Below are 27,249 nucleotides of genomic sequence, written 5' to 3'. Positions count from 1 at the left end.
TTTTTTTTTTTTTTTTTTTTTTTTTTTTTTTTTTTTTGGAGAGCAATAATTTAGTGTGGCAAATAAAAGCCCAGCTAATTTTTAAATCAGTATGTAGCCAACTCAGCCACCCAGTAGCTCTGTCCTTGGGCAATATTATTGAAGCACACACAATCTATACTAAAGTGATCAGCTTCCCTCAGGCCTGCCAAGGGGATGCGTTAGGAGAGCCCAAAATATGACAGAAGGAAATTTATGTGCAACTTTTACACATAATATCTCATTATGACTCTCCCCAATCTTTCAATTTTAAAAATAAACGGCCTTTGTAATGATTTTACCAGGAGCATGTTGGAAGGGAGATTGAAAAAGAAAAAGGAAAGTGGCTTTGGCTACAGTTAATTCTTTTGCTCTTCTCCTTCTCTCGGGTTTTTCTTTAATTTTCCTGAAGATGTTTCCACTCAATTTAGGAAGAAATGGAATTTCCCCCTCCCTGCCACTGCTCTGTCTTTGTTATGCCCATGTTTTCAAAGATGGAATGGCTGACATAATGAAGCCTATGTCAATAGCAAAGTCATTTTGACCAGTTGGTAAATAATGAAAGTTTCCACTTAATGTGCAAGCCAAGTTACCCAGGGGACCCTCCCAGGCCACCCCTCACACACTGCACAGAGCTGAGAGCTCTGCCTGGGGAAACCAGAGCTCAGCTGGGGCTGGAGGCAGAGGCTGCTCTGCCACGAAGCACATCATGCACTTCTGGACACTGAAGAACTGATTGCACAATCCTGTCAGCTGGTGCTTGCAGGATCAGGCCCAAAGTGGAATTAAAAAAGGGTGGAGTAAATAACTGTGCACAAACAAGACGGGGAAAGCCCCAGTGATGATTTATCTGCAGTACACAGGTGCCAGAGCTGAGCTCCAGGACTTGGGTTGATAAAGAAAGGGTAACACTGTGCCTTCCTCCTCCATGGAGATGCCAACTGTTGCATGATTTTCTACTGTTTCATTGTGGGCACCAGCAGGAATGACTCCGTGTGCTATTCCCACTGCCCAGACCACAGCCTGGGAACCCACGGGAGGTACCTGAGGTGAGAATCACTGGGAGCATTTTCGGGAACAACCTCCTCCTGGGGGGGAAGGAAAACAAACAAAGCCAAACTCCCACAGTTGTGCTGCAGCAGAGTGGGATGTTCTCAGGGTGGGAAGCAGAGTGGCTGCCAATGTACACTGAGTGTGGGGAGAGCGTTCCCAGGGCGGGCTCAGGGGCAGCCACCACTGCCAGGCAGAGAGGACTGGAGCAAATGGGAAAATATTCCAATCTGAAAAAAAAAAAAAAAAGTTTTTTTGTTCCACAGTACTACACCATGTTTCCTTTGCATCCCAAATTCCCCAATATCTTCTCAAGAGACAACAGCTCTTATGCCTGTTCCTCTCTGGTTCTCCTCTTCCCCCCTCTGAAGCCCAGCACAGGGTCCTGCTGTTAACCATGGTTGCTTCATTCATCCATACATTGCTGCTTTTCCATGTGACTGCATGCTGCTTGGGTTTCATTTGTGATGTGCTTAGGAAACCAGTAGTAAAGTTATTGGTACCAAAAATCTGTAAATACCTTCCAAAGGACTCCTCGTTCTCCTCATCCAGTTGACACTTCCCCAGTGCCTCCCGGAGCCAGTGGGTGATCCCAGCCCTGGGCTTTCAGCTACAGCTTTTCTCTCAGGCATGAGCTTCGAATTATTTGAGTAATTCTGGAGAAACTGTAAAAATATTAAAGCTGGGTCATGAAGTAAATAAGAAAAATGTGTATATATTTAGTAAATGGCCATGACAAAAATAAGGTCAAAAACCACAGACAGGGGAATAAAAAATATATATTTTTGCAAGAAGATTGTGTATTTTCATTGTACTTCTGATGTATTAGTTCTACATTTGAAGAGATAACTTGGTTTAGGCAGGACACATTGTTAATTTTCCTCAAGACAAAAAAAGACCGAGGTCAAAGGGCTAAACCTCAGTAGTTTATTCCAGAACAAAATGACTGGAGGTGACAACTGAACCAGGATCTCCCCAGGGTGATTTTACAGACTAATGCAGCTCTTTTACCCATCCCACCAAGGCCTGGGAACAACTGTATTTAACAGAAGGAGTCTTTCTACAGAGGGATGAAACTGAACATACTGAGCTTAGAAATGTTACATAAATATATATATAAAGGTGAGGAACCAGTGAATGTTGGTCAACAGGGATTGTTTGTTGTAGTAGCTTCACTGCAATATTTGTTTTGGGAGGGAATGGCTGCATCAACATTGTTACCAGGGACATAAAATACCATCAGATGAACAGAATTTAGGAGAGAGTGGCAAAAAATCATCAGCCTGGGGATCGCTGCGGGCATAATGCCATCGGTGAAATTTTGAGACCTCAGTTTTCTCCACTGTAAAACAGCTACAGCCCATTAGGTTAATGAGAATTCATTTTTTTTAGAAGGCTTCAATTTGTGTGGAAATACAAAGCACTGGACACATCCCAAAGCCATTTTTCCACTTGCAGTGTGAGGAGTTTTTTGTATTGAGTTGTTAAAATTGCATCCACCACTACAGAAGTTGGGCTTATCTCTGACACATTTTCTATGTGGGATATGAGCACATACTCATTTACAAACACATTGATCTCCAAAAGAAAAGACTCACCAGAAAGAACATTAAAAAAGATTGAAGAAAGAACATTTAAGAACATTAAAAAGGCAAGAGGCTGGGACTGAGGACAGAGGAAGACAGGAGAGCAGAGTACACTGTGGTGGGGCTATTTCAGCCTCATCTGCTCTTCTGGAGACCTCCCATCCCAGGCCAGTGTCACACTTGTGCTCCTGGCAGGCTGACCACAGAGGGGACCTGGTCTGGCACTTGGTCACAGTCACCTAAGGCAGCCAAGAAGTTCAGTGACTGCTTGTGGTTTCAAATCCCAGAACCCGTGAAGCACAAATACAGGTTTCAAATGCGAGGCTGTGACCTCTCCACTCACCCATAAAACATGCCCAAAGTCATAATAAACAAAACATTACAATTCAGGGTGGCAAGGCATAAACCAGTCATATGTATTTTCTTTCTGGCCACTTAAGCAAATCTTAGCCTTTACCAAAAACTACCTCAGTGAACTAAGTTAGCAAAACAATCCTGATTACAACATAGGTTAAAAAAAAAAGTCAAATAAACTTAACCTAGAGTTTCTCATGGGATGTTTTATGTTTGTTGTCGCAGAGCAGAATATGGGCCAGGATAAACATGGAAGGGACACAAGTGTGATAATATAATGACACCTTTTTATTAGCTGAAAGAAGGAAAAAGAATAACAGAACTTTAGATACATCAAAGGTCTTTTTTCTTCACTTTCAGGATGCAGAAAGGAAAAACCACAGCTTGTATATTCCTGACAATGCTCATCTTGTCAGGAGCATGAACTCACGTTGTTGGTTTTCCGTGTCTCTGGACAGACAGCGCGGGAGGGGCAGGGGGAGAAAAAGAGTGGCTTTGTAGGAATGCAGGGACCTGGCAGCTGGTTCTAAAGGATACGAATTTCCAGGTCACACTTACCAGCACGAATAATAAACTGCAGAGGGTTCTGGCTCCTTCCAGTGCCACTGGGGTGACCCTTCAGCTGCTGTCCCGGCGCAGCTCCAGCGAGCGCAGCCAGGGAAGGAGCACGGGCGGATTTCTAGGAAATACTGACTTTTGCTGGAAGTGAAGATGGGCACTTCTGTGTGTCTGAGGCTCATCACAGAGGGGACAAGATTCAGAGCTGCTGGATAAAACAAAAAACCCCATGCAAAACAACCAAGAGGAGATAAAGCCAGGGGTGAAAGGGCTGTGCTGGCACTCCCCTGTCTGCTGCCTGTTATCAGACACAGCAGAGTTGGTGCAGTGGGTTAATGATTTCTTTTCCATCCTCTTACATCTTTTTCAGCCCCTGCCATCATTTATTATAGCATCCTTACTTTGTTACTCAGATTGACAGAAGGGGAATAAACTTTACCCTGCAGGTGTTTTCAGGAGAAAATGTCTTTTCCCCAGGAACTGGATACTAGATTTGGTGAGTAATAGCTGTTTTTTCCCAGCAGTTCATGACACTGGAGTAGCAGACACTTTTTGCCTGGGTATTTCAGATATGTTCACCTATGCTAAAAACCATACTGTAAATACACATTTTTAAATGTAGGATGTATTGCAGAGCAGTAGGTTAGAAAGAGTATTAAAAGATCTGTCCCTTACATCGATTTTAAAGCATTACATTTTGTCATCCTTGGTGCAGACAGACCAAGAAGCTTAATATGTATTTATCACACGAGAACCAGATTAAGTCCATTTTACCCTTTCAAAGTAGATCTCAAACTTCCTTAGCAATGATGGCATTTTTTTCAATTGACTAAAATAAAAAAGGGATTAATAGGATTTAGGGTGACTGGAAAGACGGAGCCATCTCTAAAGGAGATTTCCGAACACAGGCAAGGGAGATGGAGAGGCCTTTCCCAACACTTTGCTTTCTTGTTAATACCCTACCTTCATTTAGTGCAAAACTGATGCCAAATCACTTCTTTCTCTCAATGTTAGTACACATATATAAAATATGTGTATAAAATGTGCATAAAATATGTATATAGGAATTATATAGATATAGATGCAAAAGGGGAAAGCATGCCAAGCCTAATGCACACAGGTATTTAGGAGGCAGCCAGCAAGGGGCTGAAGGAACAGGGAAGAAATCATCAACTAATCAGGCCTTTCAGAAGCCAAGGACAGTTCAGCAAGTGTTGGAGAGAGGGACAGGGAGGGAGAGCGACACCTCACAGTGGCTGCAGTGGCTGATGGAGGAGCTACAAGCCTTGCAGACACATGGTTGGGGCTGCAGCACTGGTTTTTGCCCCCCTGTCTCCGTTAAGCAGCATTGGATGGAACAAGGTGTTGTGTTTCTATTTTTTGATCCAACAGCGTCACTCTGAAACTCTGAGGCCCCCCAGGAAAAGGAGAACAAAGACCTGTATTTATGCCAGGAGCAGCTTCTCTGCTTTCCACTGAAGAAGGAACCTCTGGACAAAGGGCTGGGAGTGTCCCCACATGCCATGGGAGCTGTGCAGGCTGGACCAAACTCACCCACCCCTCTGAGATCCAGCGCTCCAGGGAAAACCTGGATGAGTGTGACAAACAGCTGGAGAGAACATGTGACATCTCCATGGATTGCCTGGAAGCCTGGACCAGAGCACAGGAGGAGTTCACCCTGTTTCCAAGGAGCACAGGGAGGATAATTGTGCTGATGCTGGTTCAGCTCCATCAGCCACTGCCAGGCCGAGTGCCCAGGGATGGAGATGGTGATGCTGCCAGTGTGTCTCTGCCTGCAGGGGCTGGGGAGGGACAGGGAGTGTGGGGCAGCAGCTGAGTCCTCACTTGTCTCGCCAGCTCTGTAAAAACAACTAGGAGAGGGAACCAAATGGCAAAAAAAGCCTGCCTTATAGCCCTTAACACTGCTTTTCTGCATTTCTTCTGGTCTCCTTCCAGCCATTGAGCAAGCTATTGTTTGCTGCAGTAGTAAGCTAAATAAAAATTAAATCTTTTTAGGGATTATACAGCTTTTATTTAACAATTACTCTGCCACTAATGCTAACATGATTTAGATGTTCTCTGTTGTGGAAGGTTCAACACTGGCACATGGACACAGCGAGAATGCCTGGCTGCAAAGTCTCTCTGATATCCAATTAACATATGGGCAGTTCCATGGAACACAGTCCATAGACTTTTTTATATTTCTTTGGAGGATGAATGTTTTTGGAGACAAGGCCTATGGAGTAGGTCAAGCAACATGATGTACAACATCAGCTTTATCTAAGTGCAGTGGACCTTTATCCAGCCCTAAGTTAAAATAGTACTCTTTGCAATAAACATAATTTAAAAAAAAGGGAAACCTATTTTGTTGCCCATTTTGGGAGGGGGTGGGGGGATGGCTTCCACCATCAGTGACCCCAAATGCGTAGCTGTAGCTCACCTGTCCACGTGGTGCTGCTTACACACCAGCTGACACTGGCCTTGCTACGAGAGTGCAAAAGCAGGTGAAACCCAGGAGTGATCTATAGCACTGTTTATTGTGGCAGCTTTGGGTCATTCCACAGGTCACATATTTGCTTTATTGGATTAGCAGTGAACACATGTGTGCATCACACACACAGAGCAAATTCCTGTCTCTTTGGTCTGGATTTTTGGCAAGGCAGCAAGAAAATCCCATTTCTCCTTTACCATGGCAGGACAGAAAGCTTTGCCCCAGCACCTGCCAGCCTCATCCCAAATCCCTGCCCAGCCCTCCTTCAGCCATGCACAGGTGTCCCCTCGTGTCCCATTGTGGTCCCATGAACCTGAGCCACTGCTTCAGCCTCCCCCTCAAGCCACTTGTGCCATGCAGGCTGGGCAACCAGGCACAATCCTGGTTTGATGGAAATCAAAGACAAATCTCCCAATTCTGGCAAGATTAGCTGCCCTAAATCTCCATCAACAGTGCAGCTCTTTAGGAGCACAGTAATTCTCCACCAAATTGAATCTTCCCTGACAATTGGCAGCACATCAGAGACAATTCACAGGCATATTTTTTCCCCTTTCCTAACAGGAAATAGGGTTTGTGTTACATTTACAGTGACCTGGAGCTCCAGGGGCAGACTAATATCTTACCTAAACAAACAGACAGTATTTCTTCCCTGATACAGGCAGATGGTGTGGGAAGGAAAGCCAACTTGGTTGTGGCCTTCCCAGCTCCCAGCAGCAGAGTGGGAGGTGTCAACAACACACAAACCTGAGAACACCAACTCGAGGATCCTCAACACAGCCCGGGAGGACAGTTCAGAAGGTTTGGAGCTGTGGGTCATTGTTTGCACTTGGTCCTTGTTTCTGTTTGAATGAAATAACCATTGCCTCACCTCCTGTGCACCTCAGCAGGGGCCCCTCTTGCAGTCTGAGCTGGGGGTTTCCTCACTGCTCAACCCATGGCAAGGCAGAGAGGACCCAAACGGCCCCTTCCACCAAACCTCTCCACCTCCCTGGAGTCTGCAGCATTTTCCCAAAAGCCTCCCACTTGCCCTTGTGGGGACAGGGAGATAATGCTGGGCTTTATTTGTGGTGGATTTAAAAAAGCAAACTCCACACTGTGTGAACCGACTCTGGGGGACAGGAACTTGCACCAGATGTCACAACTGTTCAGTGTCCGACTGACGAGAGCGCCTTCAGAAATAAGAAACGCCTACATGTGCTTGCAAGACAAACAGTATTCAGATACTATTTTTCTTGGATTTCCCTCCCCTGATACACTGCTGTCTGCTGTGCCCTGAAGTGATAGCCTGTTCATCCCTTGTAAAAATCAGAGAAACAAACCCAAACCGATGGGGAAATCTGGCGATTGCAAAACTCCACCCCACACGTGCACCACACTAACCAGGCACATGAAAAGCAGAACTGAAAAGAAGCTTCACACCCATTAATTCCAAATGCCAAAGGCACCAGAAAATGCTGTTTCAATGCTCTCCTATCCCAGTAACAGGACTGACCTCTCTGCTGCCCAAAATCCACTCAGCTCAGCAGCCATGGGAAAAACAGGCTTTGCATCACATCCTCAGCTTCCCCCACTGTGCACAGGATCAGGCCTCCTGAAGATCCCATGCCTTCAGGATACCCAAGGAGAGCACAGTTTAGAGCTGAAGGCAATGTCTCCCAGTCTCAGATATTTTTGGTTTCTAAAACACTGTGAAGAAACAAAACCTCTGCAGCTCCTCCCCTGCATGTCTGTGCCCTCATGGCAATGAGGGAGGCACAGAAAGGTGGAGGAACTCCCCAGTAACTCAGGGTGAGCACCAGTGCAAGGGAGTCCCTCTGTGCAACACCTTCCTGAGCCCTGACCCATCCTACAGGATTCCTGGCTGCATCCAACACAGGAAAAAATACACTTCAGGCTGCTGAGAGCCAGACAAAGTCTGCCTGCATAGAGGAAAGCAGAACAGTGGCAGGAGGAGTGAAATCCAGAGTGGGATAAATGTCTGTAGCAGCAAATATTCTCTGGGGGAGCAGCACAGACACGGTGTCAGAGAGGCAGAGCTGCTGCTGCAATGACTGGCTCTAAGCTGTTGTTTTGGCTTTCCAATGCAACCACAAGTCTGTTCATGTTAGGCACAGACCTCTCTCTCCCTGGTTATTTCCAGGAATCAGCCATCAGCAGCTGACAATTACAAGAGCAGTGTGAGAGCTGTGGCTGCCCAGTCTCCGCAGGTCTGAGGCTCTTGGGTCACTTTTTTCTGCAAGAGAAACAGCTGTTGACCTTTGGTTTTCCGTGTCACTCATTGCCATGGTGTTGGACAGAGGTATTTTAGGATGACCATATCTGTTTACACCCACAGTTACAACATATCCCCTACAAATCTCACTGTTAGGTGGACGAGCAGTGTGCCAGCCAGCCGTCACTCCCACTTGTGGGGATGATCTCTAATCACCCCCTTCAGTAATTCTGCTAGGCCAGGGTTGAATTTGGGAAAGCAACTGAATTTTAACTCCCTGAATCTATTTTGGGGCCCCCAAAACCTCCTGCTGAAGCTCAGTGAAACCCTATGCCAGCCTCAAACGAGTGAGAATTTTCTGTGACTGCATCCTGTGGTTTCAGCTGGTTTTGCAATTAAGTTTGTGTCCTACTTTCGGTCTGAATTTCAGCTGATGCCATGCTCAGCTCAGATAAATCAGAACCCTAAAATGAAACTCAACCCTCTATAAGCCTCTTCTCTGAACTATCTGTTGCCCTACACCTTATTTTCTTGTTGTTATTCTTTTCCCCACCTCATTTCCAGTTAAGTCAAACTCTCCTCTAGTCACTCCTCTTTCCTTCACTGCACAAGTGAAAGGAGCCTCCCAGTGTGTTTGGAGGTGGCTACCAGGCCTTTCCTTCCAAATGCACATTAATCAGTGGCTTTACTTCCAGCCCTCAGGCATTCCTGGAAATATAAACTCAAGAAGCTCTGTTCTCCACGGATGGGCTCTGAATCCTGGGCTCAGCATCCCCCAAAAATGCAGCTGGTGTGCACACACGGATGATTTCTGCCTGTGCATCAGGAGCTGAGCACACATGACAGTGTTGGTGTAGCCTGAGAAGCACTTTCTTACCTTACTGATAGTCCAGAGCATGAAAAAGTAGGGAAGATAAACAAGCAGGAGTGGTTCATCCAGTAAAGAGCAGTGGTCAAGTGGCTCACAGCCTTCAAGGGCTCAAGGGCTTCCCATCTTTCCAGGAGCTGGAAGTGGAGAAGCTGCAGTTGGGGGTTCAGTCCCAGGCAGAGCCGCTCCTGTCGCCGCAGGTCGGGACCTGCTGGGTCCTGCTTTTGGTTTTGCAGCTGAACGTGTTGCCTCCATCTGGGTAAACAAGGAGCAGAGAAATTTAACATTACAGGCAAAATACAGGAGAGGGAAGGAGGGTTGAGCAGCTTTTGGCTACACAGCAAAGAAACTTGGTGGGATTTGGGCTTCGACTCAGTCACATCCTCATTTTTCAATCCAGACGACAAAAAAGAGCAAATGCCCAACAAAAGGGGGAAAGGGGAAAGACCTTTCAAGGATTGTCTTTCAAGGATTGTACCTTCCAGGCCAGCAGCATAACCTGTGAGAACTCAATCTGATTTTAATGTGGTGGGAAGTGTGCCTGGGACTCCAAATAATGCTGTGTTGTATGTAAAGTTACACTGAGCCCAAGCTGGATGGGGCCCTGAGTAGACACAGCTGGAGAGAAAACTCTGCATGAGCCCCATGTAAATAAATAAATAAATAAATAAATAAATAAATAAATAAATAAATAAATAAATAAATAAATAAATAAATAAATAAATAAATAAATAAATAAATAAATAAATGTCAGTGCCGTTCAAATATTTATAAGGGTTTGTTATTATTGTTTAGGTACATTAAAATAATCCCCAACAACATCTGTCAATACAGTCCTCAGCTGCATAACCTCTGTGTAATTAGTGATTTTTTATGTGTTCCTCTCTACAAATATATAACTTTCTTGCCAGTCTTATCCTGTCCTGCCTTACCCTACCCAACATTGTCCAGCATTCCTTTCGTTCCCCAATAACCTCTGGAGAGCCTCCCTCATATGGACTTCCAGGTGCATCTGATCTGCCAGATAAGATACTGAATTTGTGCATTTTGCTAAAAGGCTCCAGTCTAAAAAAAGCACCTGATTAAAGCATGTCATGTATTAAAAAACCCCTCTGCCTAAATAGGACTACAATCAGAAGTGTCACACAAACAGTTAATAAATTTTTAATAAAGACATTTTTTAAAAAATCAGGTCCTCGAATCCTGTGATATCTGGGAGTACCTGAGGATCTGCCTGGATTGCAAAGAAAGGTGCCCCACTGCAGGTCTCTCATGCTGGGCACCCCCAGTGCACATCCCTGCCACAGCAGATCCTTTCTGGCCTGTATTTCCTGCAGTGGAAATTGGGATTGAGGGAGCTCTGCTCCAGCATCTGCTCCCCCCCAGGAGCTGCAGGGGCTGGGGTCTGCACATCACCCCAGGCACTGGATGTGCTGCAGGTCCTATGATGGAGTTTGGCCAACTGGAATAAAAGTAAAATATCAACTTACAATATTTTTTAAATGTATAAAGGAAATATTAATGATGGACAAATAGCAAGTATAAGTAGTGAGGAGAAAAGAATGACTGAAAAAACCCTAGAAGCCCTTACAAGCAGTTGGCATTGGTTCAAGCTGTGTATTCATCAAGATACCAGAAATCTGCCCCCAAAACAAGAGAGCTGTGGAAAAGCTGGTGAAGTTTCCTTTTCTTAGCTGTGAGTGTGAGCCCGTATATGGTTCTAATTTTTTTTAAGCTATCAGATAATAACAGATGCACAAAGCTTTCCCTGAGACCCTCTCCCTCACACACACAGACATACACCACCCAAATCAGACCCAAACAGGATGGTGTGGGCAGAACAATGGGAAGCAGCTGGTGCTGTAAAACAAAACACACAAAAGGAAAAAGAAAAAGCACAAGCAAAGTGGTCAAGTAACTGTCTCCTTGTCTCCTGCCCTCCTCCACCTTTTTTTTTTTTTTTTTGGTAACTTGATTGCAAACCAAACCTCAAAGCAGATCTTTGGGGTGGGGAGTCAGGGCAGGAGAGGAAGGAGGAGATAATCTGCAATTTCCTAAAATCAGGTCTCCTGCATTTGGGGAGAGGAGCTGGGCAATGGAGCTCTGTGAAAGCCCAAACTCCCTAAAATAAAGAACATCTGGTGCCATCCATGGACTTTGATTCCACTCAAGCAAGGTTCTTTTCTATTCAGTATCAACCACATTTATTATTCTTCTACTTTCAAATTGTCAAGCAGTGAGTCACAGAGTGACAAAAATGTGATGTGATTTATGGTACCCATCTTGTACAGGCAGTAATATAAAAGGTGTAAACAATATATTATTGCTGTCATTCCTGTTGGCATATTATTAAGAGTAATCAAGGATCCACTAGATTCCTCTGTCACATCCCAGTACAACATCTTTGTCTGTAGAAAATACATAAATTGGGAAAGTAATTGAAACAAGTTCAGGAAAGGCTCATGGGTTACGTGCTCCTGGATCTGAAGTCAACTTCAGGTCTACTTTCTTCTCTTATATTTTTTATCATATATCCAAAAAACCCCCCAAAAAAACCAAAAAACAATTTCAGTGAAAAATCAAAGGCAGCTTTTGAAAAGTCAAAATGAGATGGAATGTTTCACACCAGACAAATACACGAGATTTGTCCTGCCAGCATAAGTACGTGAGGAACCAGCCATGTGCTCTACCCTTTTTATTCCTCTGAGCTGTGTAAACCACTCAAAACTGGAGGGCACATGTCACTCACACTGACATGCAAATCATTACTGCTTTGTCTGCCAGCAAATCTGTGTAAACCAGTGCTGAGGCCAGGTTCATTACATTGACATTTTTACCAACAAGTAAATTGAAAGGTTACATTGTTGACATACCAGATGTTATGCAAACTGCTTTTCAAACCATGGTTTCCATACATCTCTATAAATAAATAAATTAGACACTTACAAATGGTGTGTGAATCAATATATGGCAAATCACCCGTTTATACACACATAGCAAAAACTACTGTGTGTAAACCCCGTATTTCACACAATGTCAAAACCTCCTTTTCCACCCAGTACTTTTCATTTTCCCGAAAATAGCTGTCATCTATGTAAATGTTTTCCCTCAAGACCAACTGTTCTTCATGGTAGAGAACAGTGCATGGAAACCTGGGTGCCTGAATTAGCACATGGTGTCAGCAATGGGAGCTCAGAATCCAAGTGAGAGTTAGGCCAAGACACAGCTTTAAGGATTTGAGTCTATGTGTCTAAAAGAGTAGATTTGCATGTGATAAGTTCAGGCACACTCAGTTGTTTAATATGGATTTTCTCCAGTTTGGATTAAGCCTCAGGGTATTTTGACCCCCTCTTTCTGCATTTTTTCCCTCCTTGACTCATCTCCACCAACAAAAATAAGCAAAATGCTGTTTGTCCAATGAGATACTTATTTGAGACTGACTCTGCCCTCCTGGAGATGCCAGTCAGGACTGAGCTTGCAAATACAGTCTCTGTGAAGTACCTGTGGCCCAGAAGGAAATCACAAGGGTTATTAATGCAATTTTAAAATGGTGCTGCACTCCCTCAGTCTCAGGACTAAACCCAAGAGGGGCTGCACCAAGCTTGGCTTAGAAAGGCCTTCAGGTACCTCAGGCTCCATTGCTGCAGGAGAGGTGCTTGGTCCCTGTTCCTCAGTGTCTCCCACTGCAATCATCATTTCTCCAGAAGTCCCCTGCAGTGCCCCTGATTTCTTGCCATGCCCAGTTTGCAACCTATGAATGGATTCCAGTGTAAATCAGGGCAAAACAGATTCATTTCCTAAATCTCCAGTTGCAGAGAAATGAGATTTCTTGGAATGATGGTGATGCCTTCTGCCAGTTGCCTCATCCCCTAATCAAAGAAATGTCATAACAAATCAGGACCTTGCATACATTCAACACACAGAATGGTTTCAATACACTCCAAAAGGCTCCTCCAAGCTGCAAGAAACCTTGATCAATGCAGCCCCTTCTCAACCAGCTGTGACACAGGACTGTGTCTTTCCCACTTTATAATTCTTTGCTGAGTGCTCATTCTGAAATTGTTTCATAACCACATGAATTTGGAGTTTTCATTTCACCCTTGGAAGAAATGTAGAGTCTGGCACGCTGACAAGTATAACAGTGTGTAAAAGCACAATTAACTTATGCTCCCACCCCATTTTTTTACATTTCTAAGGAAGCCCTGAGATTTCAGAGTGGTTGTTTTCACCTCAGAGCCAGCAGCACACGAGCCCTTCACTTCATCAGAGCCGGTCCCCCAGCACAGCCTGCTCTGCCCCCAGCACAGCCTGCTCCTGCCCCAGCACCAGCCTTCCTCAACCAGGGAAATGGGAATTAAAAAGGCCAAGTGGAGTCACACACAGCACTGACAGGCACTGTAATCTCCAGGGTTTTTTTTTTAGTACGACCAACTTTTCATTTCAAAATGTGGATTTGTCTATACCTAAACAGGCAACACCTTAGAGACTAAAGATCATACAAAGTTTTGCAATATGTTGAAGTAGAATATGCTGTAGTTATCTGCTTGCCAAGTATTTCAAGATCTTGGATTCTCAACTCACCTTGATAAGGCAGCTGAAAAGAAAACGGTGTCAGACACTCTGTGTCAAGAACCCAACACTACAAATGTTTATGAACCTTGTGTCCACCTGCTTTCCCAAAACAGTTTGGGAGAGCAAAGGTAATTGTAAATGTTTGCAGAATATGGTCCCTTCTCTCTGACCAGGACAGGCCATGTGACAGAGCAGTGGGGGAAAATGGAGGTTATTGAGGCAAGAAACTTTTTAATTAGTTTGAGGCTGTTGAAGGAGCAATGCTGGGTTCCCCGTGCTGAACATGATGCTGTATCAAACCATTGCTTCCAGCTTGGTTCCCTGATGACTTCATTTTACTGCCACTTGCTTCCCTGAGATCTCTGAGTGACACCATTTAGAGGATCTCCCTTGCATTTCATCTTCTTCCTGGTGAGTGTGGACCCTGAAAACTCTTTGTGGATCTTCCAGTATATCTCAGCAATTATCTGTTTTCCTTTTAGTCACCCTTGTATTGATCTTTCTTTGGCAGCTACATGTAGATATCTCACTAGCAAGTGGTGCTAACACAGATCAGAGGGGCTTTCAGATTTAATCACCTTAATAATCGCCTTAATAATCTTGAGTCAAGGAAAAAATATCCCTCCAGAATTCATCTGTCTTAAATTCTCTTAGAGTTTGTTTTAGATATCCACCAGGCTTGCCACTTCTGAGGGAAAATAGTTTCAAACCACTATCAAGAGCCTGTCACTTGAGAAGCCCCATCCCTTGGATGGTGGCTGGAGGGAGGCACAGCCAGGGCTCACATTTCCAGCAGCATCCAATAGCTCTGCACATTTGCTTTGCTTTACCACCAACACCAGACAGACACTCTGCCAGACACAATCATCTGTATCTAGCCTGGCAACTCAGAAACCATCCCAAGCACATGTTGGGAAGAGCCTGGCTGGTAAAGGAGGAGCAGCAGCTGCAGCAAGGGATAAAACTGCACCTAAAAGCAGAACAAAACACCACCACGCTGAGCCTTTGCTCTGTTTAACAAGCCCATGCCCAGATCTGTGTAGGGCTTTAAAACTCTGATTAAATACATAGATAAATAAATAAAAGTATTCTGCACTCCTAATGGTTGCAAGAATCACAAATTATAAGCAAAACACACCTAAGCTCCCGGGACAAGCAAAGGAGACTGGATATGTTTTATATTGGGAGGCTTTGCTCTGTGGATTCTGATTATTTTTTTTAAATTGATTGTTCATTTTTAATGGAGTTCTAATGAAACACCCTTAAGCTCTGCAGTGGTTTGCATCTATGGCTAGCAAGCCAAATACCAGTATGTTTTATTTTGCAAGTAGCATTAGAGATAAGAGAGGGTAAGATCATGCCCTGGTTTTACAGGGCTGTAAGAGGCACTTAGGGGCCATACAGTCTCCTGCTTGGCTGCCTAAAGCCTACTCTGGTCATTAAATAATGTGAAAGGCTTATAATAACAGCTGGTGACTAATCTATTCCCTTTGTACAAATGTTTTACGTTTGTCACCATAACCACTGCAGAGACACAGCTCTGCTCTCCCAAACCTTCAGTCTTGCCCAGATTTTTTTTTATTTACTCGAAACTGCACCACACAAGTCACCACTTGCCAAACACTATCACAACATGATGAGAGCTTACATCCTCTGGTGGGTCTGAACAAGCAGATCCCAGGAGCTTTAGGGCACCAAGGTAAGATAAAACATCTTAAGCAGGAAAAAGGAGTGGGAGAGATGTTAAAGAAGCTCTTTCTTTAAGTTAGTTGGAACTGTGCTTTCCAACAGACATTTCTCTCAGTCTGGAAGTGGAAAATAACCTAAAGTTTTGTGTGAAGGGACAAAATACCAAAACAAACAAACAAAAAAGCCCAGTAGTTCACTGGGAGTTGAGATGCACCACAGACACAGCACAGCCAAAGCTCTCTATTGTGCAAGTCACAGCTGAGGGCTATCAGACTTTCTGCTTTCCAGACACACAGGTCCACATTTCCCACATTTCACGGTTTCAACACATCACACATGAATTGCACATGAGAATCACACGCACCAAACATGTCTTGCTGTTGGGCCAGTGCCTTTTCCCTCTAATTAAAGAAATAAAATTCCATTTTTGGACATCCCAGGACATCTGTGGGTCATCCAAGGCAAGTGGCAAATTATTCCACTGAGTCACTTCTGCAGATGAGTTTGGGACTTAGTGAAGAGGAGCCTGACAGTGAGTGTGGACCTGGACCTGACCCTGAGTTCCTGGAGAAGCATCAGCAGCCTCCTTGTTCTAAAGAAGTTGTAATTGTTCACCTTCCACTCTTTGTGGTCATTTATATCTCTTACAGTGGCCTACTTCCAAGTGAAGGTCCCACCATTAACCCTTCTTCCACCCCTTTAACTGCACTTCTCCATCTGCAAGGAGGATCAACAGAGGAATATCTGTTCTGCAAGTGACTTTTATTTATTTACTGGGGACTGGGTGGGCAGACCCCTTTTTCCATTGTATGTAAATATGTGCAGAGAGCACCTGAGCAGTACAAACCCACAGCTCTTTGGCAATTCTGCCTGAGACAAAACAATCCTGTGCAGGAATATGAGACACTGTCCTGTCACTCAGAGCACACAGAGTCCCCTTCTCCTCAAACTGTTTGCCTTTCTGGCAGCAGTGTGGGGAGTTTTACATCATAATCCCTCAGAAAACCAAAAATCCCAAGCAACGGAGATGATGAAATCTTTCTTCTACTTGCACAGTTTAGGACCAAAGAATATTACAGTTCCTGCCTTGAGTGAAGCCCTGCACTGCCTCTGGTAGTGTCTTAATTTATTCAGGAAGAGAGAAGAGACCAGGTCAATGCCTACAGCTGGTCAAAGTGTTACAGCAAAGATTTCAGCAACATCTCCTTTCTGATCAAACAAAATGTTCCTCAGCTCTGCACTACTTGCTGCAAAACCTAGTGGTTTAAAATACCCTTCTCAAACTATAAAACCAGTGCAAGAACATTTAGATGTTTAGTTTTCAAGTTTTCAAAAGGAAATATCTGCATTTTTCAAACATAATTTTAAACTTTGTGGGTTTTTTTATTTAAAGCTTAAAAGAAGTTAAATTAACAATACCAACTAAATGAACAAAAATTAAAGTAAATTTCTCATTTGGCTAAGGAAGGCAGGCTGACAGCTTTTCAGTTCACACACTTTCTAAAGACAGATTGTTTTGAATACATTCAAAGTTCTTCACAAATATTTTGCTGCATGTTTTCAGAATTGTCAGAGCACGAAAAGAGCCCATTATTCACAGAGCTGTGCCAGTAAGTTCCATGACTGTGAGGACTCATGTGGCCTCCAACAGCTGTATTCCATCTAATTCTCCTACTTCAGCTTTGGTTTCCTATTGGTTTGGCAACCCTGAAGGTCCAGAATATCCTGTGGATAACATTAGGCACGAGAACACAGGTAGAATTTAGTCTGCCTGAAAAACAGCCCTGAATTCATGGACACCTTCCATCTCCTGCTGGTCTTCCAGGAATGATGCCACTCTAACCCACCTCCCTCTCCTCTCTGCCCAGGACTGTGTTCCAGGGGCACAACTGGGCTCTGCAAATGGCACTGAAATCCAAACAGGTACCACAGAGGTGCCAAGGAACGAGGCAGGACTGGCACCAGGTGAAGGGAGGGAGAAGTGTGCCAAGGAAAAAGAAACCTAAAAATCAACTAAATTCTCAGAAAGCAAGTGATGGGATGGGATGGGAGATGCTCTGGTGACAACAGGACAAATGACTCAAAGGGAGGTCACATGAAATATAAGTGTGTTGCCCAATGTTCTCTGCCATGTCCTCACAGAGGTGTCACCAGGAGGAAACTCTGCTAGTGTGTGGTCACCTCTTCCCTGGAATTCATCACAGACTGAAAGAGGAACTAAACCCAGCTCTGCAAAACGTGTGCTTTCTTAGAAACCTTCCATAATGTTGCATTTTCAAATTCAGGCTCAGCTGTGGAGCTTTCTTTTGTGTCTTACATTCAATCCCTATTATCATCATCATTTGGTCCCAAATCCAGAGCTCCTCTGGAATAAATCTCTGACTGTTGGAACAATGAATGCCAAATCACACTCTGTCCAAGAAGCTTAAAATCTAAATGTAGGACAAGAGAGAGACAGAGACAAACAAACAAGAAATGAAAGAGGCCTATGGGACAACTGTGATAAGCAGGAGGCCCAGAACATCGTGTTCCCTGGCACTGCCAGCTCCTTCTGCAGGCATTGTGGCAGAGGAAAACTTTATTCTCCTAGTCCAAAAATAACCTATATTTTGAATGTTTTGTTATAAATCTGGTTTGATCAGACACACAATCTCTGGAATGAGAATAAACATAGGCTATCTTAACAGACAAATGGCTCATTGGATGTTTATCTTCAAGCTGTTTTTCCCAAACAGTTCTATAATCTACACACACATGTGTTTAATTGTGTGCTTTAAATGAAATGGCATTCACGCTGTGCCTTAGCCCCACCATCAAAACACACTTTGTGGATAATTGGGACATTTTTATAAAAAACGATTTTACAACTAGTAGTGGACATGATCTTGTAACTGTTTCTGGCTTATGAGGTGACAGGAATCAGGTCTGTGCTGCACCTATGGCCTGAGGAAGCAAAGATCTTTCTTTTATGAAAATAGGTTGAATTCAAGAAGATGACAAAGAACCACAAATGACACCATCCAAACTCATTTCTAAGATAACCCAGACCAAACTAAACTTGGTGGAAACACTACAACTAATATCAGTACAGGCAAGTCCTAATTATAGCAGAGACAGTTTTAGAAGGTAGATGTGCTGGCATATTTTATTTACATGGCAGAACTCTGAGATATTCCTATCAAGGTGCAGTTAAAGTGAAGGCTCTGCCTCTGTTTGAATCAGCCCCAGAACTCAGTGGGACTTGTTCTGCCCGTGCACAGCAAGGACTGACAGTGCAGCCCCAGAGGAAGAGGTGAGTTTAATCTATTCCCAGCCTTTCCCATCCAAGAGGGGAATTACAGGGAGGAAATGAGAGAAGCCTCAGCTCAGCCTGCTGGCAAGAGCATCTCAGGCTGTGTGGGGCAGAGACGGGAAGGCAAAAAGGCCTCCTGAGGTTAAATGGCCACCAGCAAATTATTGGCCTCCCTCAAACTGGAGGAAACAGGGAGGGGTGTGATCCCAAGGGATACGAATTCCTGCTCAGAGTAGCAAAGGCTGATGCCATGTGGATGTTCCCCACTGCCCTGGGCAGGACCTCTGGGCACAACCCACAACGCCCTCGGGGACATGGGGGGATTCTTGGGGTGTCCTGTGCAGGGCCAGGAGCTGGATTGGATGATCCTTGTGGGTCCCTTCCAGCTCAGGGTATTTTATGATTCTGTGATACCCTAGTGCAGAGAAGTGCAAAGGCATCTGAACTTTTTAAACTGAAGTCTGCAGACAGATCTAGATCTGAAAACCTCCACCTGACACTGCAGTGAGCAGGGGACTATTTTCAAACAGGTCAGGACAGGGGTTCCCCCCCATAATGGAGCCTCTCTAGCACCACCTCCAATAGGACAGATCCTTGTTTCATTCTTCACAGCCTGCAGCTCAGAACACTAAACCATTTTTTCTTTGGGTAACTTGTTCAAATCACCTCTGAGCAATGGTGAATTAAAGCATTTACCATCAAACAAAAAGTCTGGTGGCTGAAATAAGCTGCCAGTTGCATCGAATCAGACTTCAATTAGGCAGACTTTAATAATCTGTGGGACTGCCTGTGCTGAGAGATCCACCAGCACAGCGACCCAAGAGCAGTGCTGTACCACCAGCATTGCCCAAAGCAGGCTGGAAAAGGGACTGTCTGACCACTGCTTCCCTGGGGACCTCCAGGGAAATGAGATGTGTCTCATGAGCTTCTCAATCAGAAGAAATTGGAAGAAAAACAAATAAAACTGTTGGTGGTCTCAACTGTGTTTCTTGTGGGCAATCACCCATGTTGCAAAAGCTTTCCTTGTGATGGGCACTAATAGCTCTGCCCTGTGAGAGCTCTTGGTCAAGGAGTCAGAAGTGCAATTGCAACAAAGAGTAAAGGTCAGGATGACAAAAGCATTTAGACCTTGCCCCACATAAGGAGACTGAACATCCACCAGAATTTAAGGGGATGTTGGTCCTTGTAGGAATCGCAACCTGGACTCCCCTGACTCACAAATTTGGGTCAAAATGTTGCTGTTTCAGGTTTTTCTACAGTGGAGTAAGAAAGGCACCTCCAAAATCAGATCAGAGCTTCTACAAGCCTCTAGTTTAGGCAGGTCTTCCTCATGCTTCTGATGGGGAAGCCCTTCTTCATTGACCTAGATGGACCTTTCACTTGAATTTGAGGCTTTGAGCTTCTCTGAACTGAGCTTGCTCTTTTTCCTCCTCTGCATGGTCTGTGCAGCATGAATGAACCTCAGAGCTGTTGCCAGGCTGGGGAGGAACATCCTGAATTTTGAATTTGAGATCCTGATTTCTGAATGAGGCATTAGTGAGTTGTCACAGTTATGGGAAGGTCCCAGGCTGACAGAGGTACACACCCTCTCTGCTCTGAAATTTATGGAGAAGTATCGAAAGCAAAGTGAAAAAGCAGTTCTGAAACTGCCCAATTTGAAAGAAATGAGCTGAAACAGGCAGGCAGTGATTCTCAGGCACAAATGTTAGTTCTCTAATCAGAAAGCAGGTCACTGAGTGCTTCCCACGAACAATGTATTTGTGGTTATGAAAACCTTAAGGCTCAGTTTCCAGTACAAACTGAGTATTTTCATTGCTAGTAAGTTCGGTAAAAACGTGTCTTTTTCAGTGAAAAATACATTTTTAATTGCATTTTTGATCTTATTTTCATTAATTAACATAAAGCTTTGTTTACTGAATTGAGTTTGTTTTTTTTTTTAAATTTGTAGAAAATACGTTTATACTCTGAGGCCCACGTGTAGCTAAGAACAGATCCCAGATACTCCTCTCACTACACAGATACTCTCAAAACCTTAATTTTAAGGACTTCCTAGTAATCAGAATCTTGATCTTGAGGGTTCATGGGGAACTGGCAGAAGGTTCAGACACTGTGAAATGGTGCATACCTGGTAGCAAGGCAGTGGTATTTGGTGTGAGAAGGATCAGCCTTTCCAGTCAGTCATCGCTGCAGCTTTTCCCATCACAGGCATAATCCAAAGTTTTGTTCTTCTGTGTGTTTCCTGCAGGAATCTTGTAAGGGGCAGATCTTCAGGGTTGCAAATTCCCAAGTGGGCTATGTCACACAGAATGGCAGAGGACATACCAAAGTGGCTACAAAGAAACAGGAAACAGAATCAAAAACATGAACAGTCAGATTAGACATGACAAAACTGGTAATATGGAATTTTTACTGAAATCAATTTAATATTTCTAAGAAGGTATATAATTTTGGTGGGAATTATTTTCTTATGTGATATTTCAACACTCAGAAATGCCAAATGTTTAAAAAGTCACATTTCAAAACAAATGGTGGTGTTACAGTGGAAAATGTTGACACTTTTTCACTTGAACATCACTGATTCTTGGGGAATATTTCATTCTACAACAGCTTTTGAAGGTGTATCCAACTCTACATGTTGCTCTCAAAAGGAGAATAGAAGGGGAAGGGGGACATTCTTAGCAAAACAAATGGGGTTTAGGGTACCAGGAGAAAATTGATGCTGAGTAGGAAGGTGAGTTTGTGCAGTAATGATCTGATCTGAAATGCAATGTCCAACCCCATCTCCTTAACTTGAGCTTGGAGTGAGTGTCAGATCCCAATGTAAACCTTCCCAGCTGTGTTATTCTATTAACTGCAAGGCAAAGGGATTAGCATGTGTACTTGTCACATCTTTAGACCTGCTGCACACTGAAGGGAACGTTCAGGCAAACAGCATCCTCTCCCTCTGCCAGGACAAGCAGGGCATGGGGGTGGTGTCCTGTGGAAAGAAAAGAAAGCCAGAGCATGTAAAACAAAGTATGTCCCCTGTGCAAAAATAAACCTTGGAAGTCGATTTCCAAAGGGTATACCTTAAACAGGGGGAGAGAGAGGGAGAGAGAAAACATTTGAGAGGAAAGTTCCCCTCCCTGCCAAGCAGCAGATGGAGGCCCTGCCCACGGAACGAGCTGCAGAGACAGATCTGACAGGGACCTCTGCCAAGAGAAGGGGGTCCCACTCCCCGTGCTGGGAAGAGCTCAGTGGACGAGAACATAACGCTCTGAGTAAAACTCCTGCTCCAGAGGAGGGGGATGGAGGGTGGCACAACCCCCTTTGTCACAGCAGTGTGGCCCCAAACCCCAACCAGTGCTCGTTTTGGAAGGATGAGACAGTTTGGGCTTCACTCCTTCCTTTCACACAGATTCTGTTTCCCCCTCACTCTAAGTTTATAGAGCACATGTGCACACACACAGACATGCCTAATGGCAACAATAATCTGGTTTGCCTCTCCCTTCCCCTGCATTTCATTTCCACAAGGCCTTTGCTGTGACTGGGACAAGATGAAGTGTTGGATGCTGACACTGATAGAGAATCCATTTGGGGATAGAGGGTTTAATGAAGCTAGGCACCAAAAATCTCTTTCTCAAATGTTTCAGTTAACTTGGCACTAAATTATTCATAGAAGAAGAAACTGAGGGCTTTCTACTCCTGTTTCCTAGATGTCTCTGATTCCTTTGTAAAAGTCCATAGGAATGTATGCACTTACTTTGGGAAAGAAAAAAACAAATTCAGCGTCTCCAGGACAAACCAGTCAGTTCAGCAATGAGAAAAAAGACAATTAACTGTATTGCTATCACAGAGAGCCAGAGGAATGGGACAGAATGGACTGGGCACAGTGTGTTCAGGAAATAGGCTCTTCCAAGGAGGCCCAGCAGGTACACCCTGGTGTTCCCAGCACTGGAATGACAGCCATTATATTACTGTAATGACCAAGGCTTGAGCATCTGATGTCAACAGAGTAGACAATTAATACAAAATATTAACCACAACTAAAGCCCAGTTTCACTTTTGGATTGTTTTCCCTCCTCAGAGTGTAAGAACATCAACAAATTAGATTGAATCCAGCAGTGGACTATCCAGAGAGCAAAACATGTGAGAAAAGATAAGGGAGGTGAATTTGTTCAGCCTGAAGAAAAGACAGATTAAAGAAGGGAATCTAACTGGTGCCTTCTACTCCTGATAGATGGCTACACAGAGGATCGAGTCCAACTTCTCTCAGATACACACAGTGAAAAGATGAAAGGCAACACACAATTTGCAACAAGACAAATCCTTACTTCATTAAAAAATAAATGGAAAGGAGGACAGTTAAGTTCTGGCACAGGTTGCACAAAAAGATGGCAAAACACCTAACCTTGCAGATTTTTAAAAGTTGACAGAACATGGCCCTGAGAAACCTTCTCTCCCTTTGAAGCAGCCCCTCTTTTAAGCAGGGGCCAGATGAGCTACAAATGCCAGGTTCAATCTGAACTAGTCCATGACTCAGAGAGGACCAATTATATTTTTTGCATTGATATAGACAATCACTTTCTGAAATCCCCATCTCCTCCCTCAACCCCAATCTCATCCTCTGAATGAAAACTTTTTCTTTCGCTCCTACAAACCAGGAGAGAAAAAAAGTATTGTTGAAAACAGAGTCTGCCCTTTGTTCTTTCATGGCAGGAATTTTGATTTCCTTTGAGTATCATCATCATCATCTATGACAGGCCATGCTCTTGCATTGGGGAAGAGGCAGAGATGTGCCAGGAGCTGCTGTGGATGATGGGCACCACTCCTGCACTGACCCACTGGCACCTCAGAAAGTGAGGAAACCTCACTCCCTTCCTTTCTGCCACAAAGCCAGGGCATGGATGTGCTCTGGGGACAAAGAGCAGCTTTGCCAGCTTAGCTCTCACATCTCCAGAAAACAGGGCAACAATACTGCCAAGGAATTCCCCTGACACACAAAGTGTCTCTTCCTGGCAGAGCCACAGTGGGGGGAGTCTGGAGAGAGCACAGCTAAGGGTGACACAACTGTCCTGCAGTGACAACCAGTGCTGTCAATGAATTCACCAGGTTGGGAAGGACCTCAAACTGCAAACCAGCCACTGGCTGCAGTGGAGCTGGGCTTTTACACTGAGTTTCTAAGAGCAATATATCCTTTGAGTAGCTAAGTGGTAGCAGTATTTATATAAATCTTGTTTGCACCTGATCTTACCTGCCAGCCTTTGGGGTACCTCTAAACTCAGGGTAGACACTGTTCTGTCTCCATCCTCCCTGCAGTCAGTGCTGTTACACAGCTGAGATGAATGGTAAAGAAAAACAAATTGTGCCAGTATTAAATAATTTCAAATTTGTCTGGCTGGCTTATGTGGATGCTGGTGTGAATGAGCAAGTCATGAGCTGCTCCTCACCAAACAAAAATAAGGTTCATTCAGCATCAGTCTGAGTTCTGAACCATGGTACATCACCATCCAGAAGCAAGCCAATTGGTATCACTTTGCTTATTCCTCCTTCATACTAATAAAGTCCATCTACACAAAGTCCTCAGAGAAGTTTCTAAAAGGGAAAAAAAAAATCAAGCTAAATCAACTCTCAGATTCCCATGTAAACTGAACTTAAGAGTGGAAAATTTTTTTACCTATTCTTTGGGTGGTACAAAAATCTAAAATTCCTATAGCCCTGCTTCCCTGGGCCAAGTCAAACAAGGATATTGTCCTTTTAATGTCTTAAAGGCTCTGTTTTCTTGTAATGCCAAATGCAATATTTTTTTGAAAACACTACACCAGAAGTTTCCCAGCTGAGAAAACAGGCTGGTGAAAAATGGCTTCAGCAAACGAAATAAACCATGCAAAAGCTGTTCAGGGTGTGTGTATGAAATGAACATCTGGATTTGGCTTGTTAAACTGCCTCGTTTTTGTACCTCTCCTCCCCACTTTTCTTTTTCTCACAGCTGTTCGAAGGAGTCCTAAGGGCAAAGAGACAGGTCAAGGGACTGGGTTACACCTTTTTTTCTTTTTCTTTTTTTTCCAAACCTCTTTGCACCTACGCAAGGAATCCAGGCCACATGTGTGTTTAATAAGTAGGCACAAACACAAGAGAGAAAAAAAAATATCTCCATTCCTGTTGGTTCTTAGGAGAGACACTGAAGGAAAAATAAACTCCGGATTTCAAATTTTCTCTCTCAAAAAAAGAAACCTTATGGTTCCAATAAAATATTTCTTTAAAAACCCAATGCATTATTATTTTTTTAAAAAATCAGGGGTTTTGCAGAGTATATCTTTTTCTCTGTTCCTTTAGAGAGGAATAACAAAGGGTTAATCCCTTACCTGCTGGAGCAAGAGGAAATTATGAAATGCCAGTGGCCTGGGTTCACTGAACTGAGTCTTCCTATAGCACAAAATAGATGCACACATTTACATTGAATGGGTTCTTCATTTCAGGCTGCAACTTCCTCAGCTTGAGCAGTCCAGAAATGAAACAGAGAACAAAAGGAACTGAGACATTATCTGGAGATGATATTTTCTGAGAAGCAGAAGATTCAGCTTTTCCTGCTGACAGGATGTCCCTGGCACAGCCACAGTGATGGCCAAGAGCATCTTCCAGCTGGGCCAGGGCTGCAGGAGCTCCCTCACCCGGCTCTCAGACCAGGTCTAAGGGCTCAGTTAGGTCTGACCCCAGTCCTGGGTCAAATGTCTGCACTCCACTCCAGCCATCAACCAGGGCTGCCAAGATACCTCCAGTGCACTGACAATTAACTGCTTGTAAACACCCCATTCCCTCTGAAACAGCCCCAGGGCACCTCGAGGAGGCAGCCAGGGAGGGTGGGACCTGAGCAGGCACTGACAGTGACTGTGAGCAAACCCACCCTCTGGATTTAAAGCTCTATTTTCTGCACAACTATTAACAATTTCTGTGCTCCCTGTGCACATCCACACTTGATGCACAGATTTCAGCTCAGACAGAAGTATTGCACTTGTGGGTAGAGCTACACAAATGCCCACCTGCTGCTGGCCAGAGGTTTGGCACACACAGCTGGAAGAGTTTGTGACCCTTGTAGCAAACCTGAACCGTGACTATTTACTTCACTTCCCTTTACTGTTGCTCTTCTGAGTTCTCCTTGGGGTTGGTCACAATACTGCAGTCCAGTAAGTACAAAAATAAATCCCCAGATCCTTGGGTTTATTTGGGGAATCTTACTTTGGATAGAAAATTGATGTTGAAAATTAAATACCTGAGCAAAAGCCCTTTGCGAAACACAAGTGCTGGTGCCAGGAAAGAAAGAGTCTTGCTTAACATCAGTGCCATAACTCGGACAAGGCAGAGATATTTTCTGCAAAAAGCCTTTGCACAGGAGCCTCCATGGAAAAGCCAGTGCTTGGCAATAGGGGCTGCATGTACAGACTGAACAGCCAGCGACAGCACTGAGCCTTGGGAAGTCCTGCCAGAGAGGAGAAGGCAGTGCTGTTTGCTGGTGTAATGACCAGTGACCCTGGATTTGAGGAACATAAATACTACCAAAGGAAAAAAAAAAGTGAACAACAAACAAATGGTACATAGAAAAAATATCCCACTGCAATCCCAGCACTGCCAGTCCTAGGTCTGCATGGGATCCATGACAAGAAGACAAATCTAAATCTGAACTAGAACCCTGCCTAGAACTTCTTACAAGGGTATACAGTGACAGGACAAGGGGAATGGCTCAAACTGACAGAGGGCAGGTTTAGGTGAGATATTAGAAAGACATTCTCTGCTGTGAGGGTGGGCAGGCCCTGGCACAGGGTGCCCAGAGAAGCTGTGGCTGCCCCATCCCTGGAAGTGTCCAAGGCCAGGCTGGACAGGGCTTGGAGCATCCTGGGCTAGTGGAAGGTGTCCCTGCCCATGGCAGATGGTTTCTAAGGTCTCTTCCAACCCAAACCATTCTGGGATTCCATGATGATTCCATAATTCTCGCATTAAGCTGGTCCAATGACCATTTTAAGACACAACGTCTGGTCAGCAAGGAACTACTTTGCCCATGTTTTCCAAGCTCATAACTGCTTCCATAGGACTCAAAGACAGAATTACCTCTAAGTCCAGCTAAAGGTAAAGCAAATTCCTCTTCTCTTCTACCTTTTTTTTTTTTAAATAAAAGACCACGAGAAGAGCATGGCAGTGAATATTATTTATGGAGCACCTAATAAAAATGCTATGGGGAAATAATTACTGGAAACATCTGACTGTGTGACTGTAAATGCCTGGGCCCCAGTGTCCTGATTTAATGGACCACTGCTCTGGTCTGTTCTGCCTTGTGCTACTGACTGCAACCCCCTGCCCTCCCATTAACCCCCTCGCATCGCTGCTGGATCAGGAATGGATTCTGCAAGGTCTGTGCCAACTTTCCAGAGAGGGATAATGTGGGCAGGGGTGACTCTGTGTTCTCAGGGAGCCCTGGAGCCAGCCCTGGGAGAGAAAAAGGACTTCTTAAAGGAATCAGAGTGAAAACCTGAAGTTTTTGTGGTTCTGGGACTGAATAATGTTTCATAATCCGGACACCAGGTTCTT

General features: G+C 44.2%; 1 long non-coding RNA gene across 1 annotated transcript in view; it reads right to left on the bottom strand.

The window, feature by feature from the left end:
* The window catches only part of LOC108501034, a 68,006-nt gene that overhangs the window by 5,202 nt on the left and 35,555 nt on the right, over nucleotides 1–27,249 (bottom strand). The window contains exons 9-13 of the long non-coding RNA XR_001876115.1: nucleotides 21,571–21,667; nucleotides 20,816–21,020; nucleotides 9,147–9,392; nucleotides 1,589–1,724; nucleotides 1,063–1,298 (exon numbers count right to left, since the gene is read on the bottom strand). This is a non-coding gene — a long non-coding RNA (uncharacterized LOC108501034). The remainder of the gene's footprint in view (nucleotides 1–1,062; nucleotides 1,299–1,588; nucleotides 1,725–9,146; nucleotides 9,393–20,815; nucleotides 21,021–21,570; nucleotides 21,668–27,249) is intronic.

This window comes from Lepidothrix coronata, unplaced genomic scaffold (genome assembly GCF_001604755.1).
Source record: "Lepidothrix coronata isolate B3197 unplaced genomic scaffold, Lepidothrix_coronata-1.0 Scaffold99, whole genome shotgun sequence".
Lineage (NCBI taxonomy): Eukaryota > Metazoa > Chordata > Aves > Passeriformes > Pipridae > Lepidothrix > Lepidothrix coronata.
Note: the sequence above shows the minus strand (reverse complement) of the source record. Positions and strands in the feature narration are given on the sequence as shown.